This window comes from Nicotiana attenuata, chromosome 9, assembly GCF_001879085.1.
Source record: "Nicotiana attenuata strain UT chromosome 9, NIATTr2, whole genome shotgun sequence".
NCBI classification, from domain to species: domain Eukaryota; kingdom Viridiplantae; phylum Streptophyta; class Magnoliopsida; order Solanales; family Solanaceae; genus Nicotiana; species Nicotiana attenuata.
The window spans coordinates 17557838-17565055 of NC_031997.1; positions in this window are offsets into that span (position 1 = coordinate 17557838).

The following is a 7218-nucleotide window of genomic DNA, read 5'->3' on the forward strand; positions in this document are numbered from 1 at the left end:
ATTGTAATATATATATAGATTCCGTGCACGACTTAACATAACATACTTTACCCTATACAGATGGTCCCCCTCCTTTCTGGTGACATAACTTTGTGTCGTCGGAAAGTTGGTAGAAACATAATAATATAAGTGAGCATAATTTTCAAGAATATATAATGTATATTATAAAAATACCTTTATTTAAATAATATTTTTTATATTATGTGCATGGAATATATATATTTTACAACCTTTATTTTCTTTCATTCTACATTGTGTAAATAAATTTTTGGATTTTTGTTGTTAATACTACAATTATTATTACTAAGAAATTATTCTAATTAATTTTTTTTACTATTCTCATTATTTTGTTATTCTAGCATAATATATGCTTAAATACTTTTTTTTAATTTATATTCTATAGGTAAGTCTATAATATAAATTAAAAAGAGAAATTATAATATTAAAAAGTTTAAAAAAATAAAAAGAAGATAAATATTTATAATTTCGAGGATAAAATAGGTATTTGGCAAAAATTTGGAAAATCTAGTTGAGTGACCTTTTGAGTGCAATAGACATAGTTCAGTGACTTTGTTATTACAAGCGAAAGTAAAGTGACTTTAGGAGATAATTTGGGATAGTTGAGTGACCATTTAAGTAATGGACTCTTCGAACCTTGGACATCTAGCTAGATTGGAGCGATGACAACCATCCCATCACATTTATTGGTGGTCTTGTTTCACTGTTTATTGCGGTAACCGTCCATCTTGAATTTGGAAGAGTGTAATATGGAATAGGATAAGTGATTTGGATGAGAAACATGTTAGCCTTTAACCACATAACTTTTTTTTCTGCTAAAGTTTTAATATGGAAAATAACAAAATTGTTCGAGGGCCTTATCTTCTTTTCCCTACTTCTTTTGTATCTTTTAAATTTCTTTCTTGTCGTGTTTATAAGAAGAATAGTAACATGTGATTCGTGATATATGTTTCTAGCTATATTAAGTTAATTACTAATCTGAATATTATATTTAGATATTATTTTTCTAGTTTAATTATCTAATATTTGAAGCCATTGTTCGAATTCTAATCTAGTTTTGCGTTAGGTAGGCCGACTAATTAAAGGGGTAAGACACTCCCTATCAAAAGATTTTGTATTCTAAGAGCTCGAACATAAAAATTTTAATTAGGAATCGACAGATTATAACAATTTCATCCCCGCTCTTGTGATATTATCTAAACACTTTATGAGGAAAAAAAGTAATCATTTTGAAAAAAGAAACGAATAATTTCCTCGTTAATTGTTTTTGTGCCTCTCTCAAAAACAGTATGAGCCCGTTTGGCTTAGCTGATTTAGAGTAGCTGATAAGCATTAAGTGCTGATAAGCACTTTAAAGTGCTGAAACTGATTTATTAAATAAGTAGTTACGTGTTTGGATAAAAGTGCTGAAATTAATAATATGCAGCTGAAGAACTGAGTATACGAAGAGTTCTGTTTTAAAAAAGAAGTATTTTAGGGATAGAATAATATATATTTTGGTCAAACCTAAAGTGCTTATAAGCTGAAATTTGATAAGTTGGGGGAGACCAACTTATGACTTTTGTCTTATTTTTGGCTCATAAGCACTTAACTTTAAGCACTTTTAATTTTACCAAACGCGTAGATAAGTCAAAAAATGCTTATAAGTCAATTTGACCAGCTTATAAATTTAGCCAAACACCCTCTATGTCACATAAAGCAACCCTTTTTTGTGTTTTGAATAGATTAGTATTAATCACATGTAAACTGTTAGATGAGAAATCAGATAACTATTATTTTGTCAAACGGTGTCATTATTAATTCGAACTCGTGTACCACACGATATATATTATATAAACATATTAAAGTTCCTATTGGACAGCACCAACTCAATAATTGTGTCGATTTTCTTTTGTACATTCCACAAATTGCAAAGTGAATAATTTATAATCAAAATCAGCACACGTCATATAGAGTCAGATTAGGGCCCCTTTTTTCTTTTGTTACTTTTCTAAAAAGGGGATACCACACAATTACAAATTTGTATATGGATCACTAATAGAATCTTTAATTTTAATAAGTTCATTTTTAAAATACATCAAATGCACCAGAAATTATAATTCTTATATTATAAAGTTTATTAAATATTTTTAAAATCCATAGAAAGAAAAAAGCTACATGATATCAAATTAGTAGTAATATTATCATATAAAATGAAACCATATAAAATATTTTTTAGCTTCAAATATAAAGTTTAAAAATCATTAAAAATATCAAATCAAACATGAAACCTTACCTAGACATTATAGTCATCATGGTGGACATCATCAGCTACTTAAAGGAGGAAGGAATTTGTTGGGGAATCACATTATTTTGAATGAATAAAACGAATGGATGGATATAACTATATTATGGGAAAGTATAGAGATTCCCCATTTTCCCCACTTCCCTAAAATCTCAAATGGTGACCATGATCATTATGATCATGACAATTATAATATTCTCTTTTTAGTGCAAAAAGAATAATATATATTATTGTTGTATCTACTTATAATGCAAAATGTAATTTGATAGATTATAACATACTAGTCTCTCTCTTACCCCTTACCTCGTGACACAAAAAGAAAAATCTCATATATAATTTGGAGACCTATATCTGCAATTAGTTAAAAATTATCTAATCATATAGTAAGTCTTTCTACCGTCATTAATAGCCCGTTTGACCAAGCTGCAAAAATCAGCTTATTTTGAGAAGTATTTTTTTTCAAAAGTACTTTTGGTGAGAAGCAGTTTGTGTTTGGCTAATTAGTTTGAAAAGTACTTCTAAGCAGCAATTAGTGTTTGACCAAGCTTTAAAAAACTGCTTCTAAGTGCATTTTTCTCAAAAGTGCTTCTCAAAAAACTGCTTTTGAAGAGAAACTACTTTTTTCTGCTTCTGCTTCTCATCAAAAACACTTTTTTTTCCTTCCAAAAACTTGGCCAAACATCTCGATTTTTGTCCAAAAGTGCTTTTGGCAAAAAAGAAAAACACTTTTGGCCAAAAAGAAACTTGGCCAAACAGGCTATAAGGTAAATTTAAGCTTTGAATTGCAAATAGCGCATTACTATATCATATGTAGTTGAGCTACCAACAAGGGTTGGGTGAAGTTTTCAGTACCCCTTCATTCTTCATTAAAAGTCTCGAATTCAACCTTTGAATATAAAATTATTTTTGTTAGAAAACATTTCGACGAATCAGAATTTAATCGAATCACACTATATGTATCCAACATTGGGTGGAAAAAAAACATGCAGGGGAGCTACTAGGAAATTTTATAATCTATGGACAAGTCATTTTGGGGTTCTTTTGAGTTTTTGTTTGTATGTGTTTAACCACTCTTGTCTTCATATATCATGCATGTGCTGGTCATTTTAGATACTGTTTTTTGATTCATGCTCAATCAATCCCCATCTAGTTAGTCTCTTCTAGGAAAAAAGACACATGAACTAAAGTACTGTAATTCTAGTCATATATTTAAACTACTACTATTACGAAAATGACAGCAATAATATTATGTTTTAATATGACGGAATTTGAATGTACATGTACGTACTACGCACCTCAACTATTCTATTAGGTATTTATTATTTTTGACATATCTTCTCCCGAATGGGGCCCCACGCGGCGCGAATCCGGATATAGTCGGGCTCCAATGCGGGTACCGGACACCGGATAAGAAACCAAAAAAAAAAAAAAGATTTGAGCTCTAGTTTCCTATTCGCTTTCACCCACTTTTTTGTTCACTGGGTTACACTAAGTAGGTTAATCTCTAATTTTTGTTTTGGTCGGAAAAATCTCTAATTTTAAGTTCATTGAATCTCTGCATACATATAAGTTGAAGTAAATTTATTTTTGATCTATTACATATCTAAATCAAAGAAGAAATTACCTTCTGATCTGTCATAAACAAATAAAACTTTTGCTACGTGACATGATCCTTAATGGAGTTTTTAACTCAATAAACTTGAAAGAAAAACTAGTATTCAACCTCGAACTTGATTGCATTATCAAGTTCAAGAACTACCAACTCAGATTATTTGTTAATATTAATAAGCTTTTGATCCTAAATTTTAGATTTCATTGACCAATATATATGTGACTATTTGATTGTTACCAATAAAATATCTCACCAAGAATTCCAACATTACTGGAATAAGCAAATGAATTAAACTCAACTGTACATGACCACATCAAAATGCTACAACCACACCCTCTCTTAACGGCAAAGACGCAGCAATGGAACATATTGCAGAGAAAAAAACAACTGCACAAAGCTCACGACAGCCCTTGAACTCACTAGTAATGGACAGCCCAGAACATTGTAATGAAAAACAAGACAAAAAAACTACTTTCTCATCCAAGCTACAAGAAAACCTAGACTTTACTCAAACCAAAAACCAAATAACAGTACAAAAATCTATCCTTGGCTTCGATACTTCGGATGAAACTGAAAGCATCTTTGATTCGGACAACTTCATACCCATAACTTCGGAGGATAAGGAACGAATATACAAAAATTGGGAAAATGCCCTAATAATAAAAATATTCGGCAGACGAGTAACTTATCAATTCCTACAACAAAAAATACATGCCATATGGAGACCTATGGAGCACCTATCACTGATTGACCTTGGATACGATTATTACCTCATAAAATTCACTAGACAGGAAAACTACGACAAAGCATTACACGAGGGGTCTTGGTTCATCGGAAATCAGTTCCTCACTGTAAGGAAATGGGAGCCCAGATTCATAGCCTCAACAGCATCACTGACCTTCTCAGCTGTCTGGGCTAGATTACCAGAGCTACCAACGGAGTTCTACGACTACGAGATTCTGCATAAAATAGGAAACAAACTAGGGAAACTTCTTAGGATCGACGCGTGCACCACTTCAACCACTAGAGGCAAATATGCAAGGTTATGCATTCTAACACCCATCGAGAAACCCCTTAAAACACACATCATAATAGGAAATCACTACCAAAAAATAGCCTACGAGGGTTTCAATCTTTTGTGCGAGCTATGTGGACGACTAGGACACAATACAACCAATTGCCCTCATACTGCATCTACCTCAAAGTCAAAACCTACCACTAACAATAACATGAACATGGAGGTTGATACCCTTACCAAAGAAATAGACCATTGGACAATAGTGACACATAAAAAAAAAGCAACAAAAAGAACATTGCCTACTGCTAACCAAGACAATGAGTCTGCTTCGCACGTTACTGGGCAACAAGGAAATGCTAGTTCCAAAAATGAAGGTGTACCAACTGAAAGATTACAAGGTCAACGTTCTTCACAAATGACCCATTTCCTAGCCAAACCCACACAAGGTCAACGCCCTACACAAACCAACACAAATGTCATGCAAAACCCAGTGGATATTAACCCATATCCTAGCCAAAACCATAACCAGACAACATTACTCAATCCCTAGACAACCCTAGCTACACTCCCATCAACAGGGACACTAAAGCTATGGGCAAACCTAGACTCTACAATAACCCAACGGTCCCCCCGCCCAAAAGCACAATGGATAACCAACCACCCCTACCTTTATCAAACATCTCCACATCACATTTAATGCCCCACTTCAATAACCTAGAACCCACAGAACCTGCAACAAAAAAAGAGTCAGAAACTACTACTACACATAACGGGCAGCTCTCTATTAACCAAGATACAATACCAAAATCTGAAGATACCTTACTAAGCTTAACTACAAAGGACAACAAGATGAACATAGACCAAATATCAATCTTAGGCAAAGCCCCATCAATATTAATTAGTGACAACAATCCTCCTAAGACTAGGTTTCACACCTCCAAAAAAGAAGACATCACCTCAAAGGATCTCCTGTCACAAATCACCCCAACAAAAACCATCGAAAAAATCCTATCAGACCAAAAAGCTGGAAATTTCATCCCATCACACATGTACATCACCCCCATGTATAACAAGTTAAATTATTCATCTACTAACTCAAACAAGCCCTCACCATCCAAGCACCCATCTCCCATTCTGCCTACAACAAACGACCAAAACCATGGCCAGATTCAATCACACAAACTACCAACGCAGATTCAACGGGAACAGGAGGAATGTTTGGATGAGAAATCAAACAAGAACTCCTCACCATGCACACCATGCACACCATGCACCATACCCACCCATGAACCCATCCGANCAAAGTAATAGTCAGTTGGAACTATTACTGTTGTTGTTCCACAAAAGATGGAGAATAACAAAAAATACAAAAATAAATTAAAAAGCAAACAAAGCCCTTTATAGTTATATGGACACGTGACATCCATCTGCAGGTGTATTGATGTTATTGGAGCCAAAAGTAATGGAGCAGAGCCGAATCCATAATTAGATATCTAGTAATTTTGGTTTAGTCTTTGTCGTACGCCGTAGAATACATTGTGAGGTCCCACACTGCGAAGTATTATAAAATGTTATTACTTGGAGAATATTATACACAAGTCGGTTTTTGGCCAAAAAAAAATAGAGTAGGTTTTTGGCCTCAGATTTTCACTGCATTGGAAAACTTTGCTAATAATGTTGAGTGGCATACAGTCCTCAAGGTGTACCTGACCTCCAATGGGTGATTTTCCTTAAATACACTCTAGCTATGATGCTTATTGTAGGTGACTTATAAATTTAAATGATAAAGGTGAGACGATTGATGCAGAGAAAACACCTGTATTTGTTGATGATCCATATTGGGGAAGTATGTTTTTTACGGTATATATAAATAGTACTCCCTCCGTTCCAATTTATGTGAACATGTTTGACCGGGCACGGAGTTTAATAAAAAATGAAAGACTTTTGGAATTTGTGGTCCTAAACAAGCCAAAAAGGAGCCCAGAGTATTTGTGTGGTTATAAAAGATTAAAAGGTTCTTATTAAGGGTAGAATTGTAAGTTTAAGCTAAATTGTTACCAAATTTAGAAAGGGGTCATTCTTTTTGGAACGGACCAAAAAGGAAATAGGTTCACATAAACTGGAACGGAGGACTACTATGTAGTAATTAAGATATATCTTTGCAAAGTTCTTTTTAGCATGTTCAATTATTTTGCTAGATAAATTCTCAACTCGGAGTTAGCAGGAGCAAAGGTGGTTTATCTTGATAAGATTAGGGGTCACTCTTTGTAAAAATGATTCTATCAG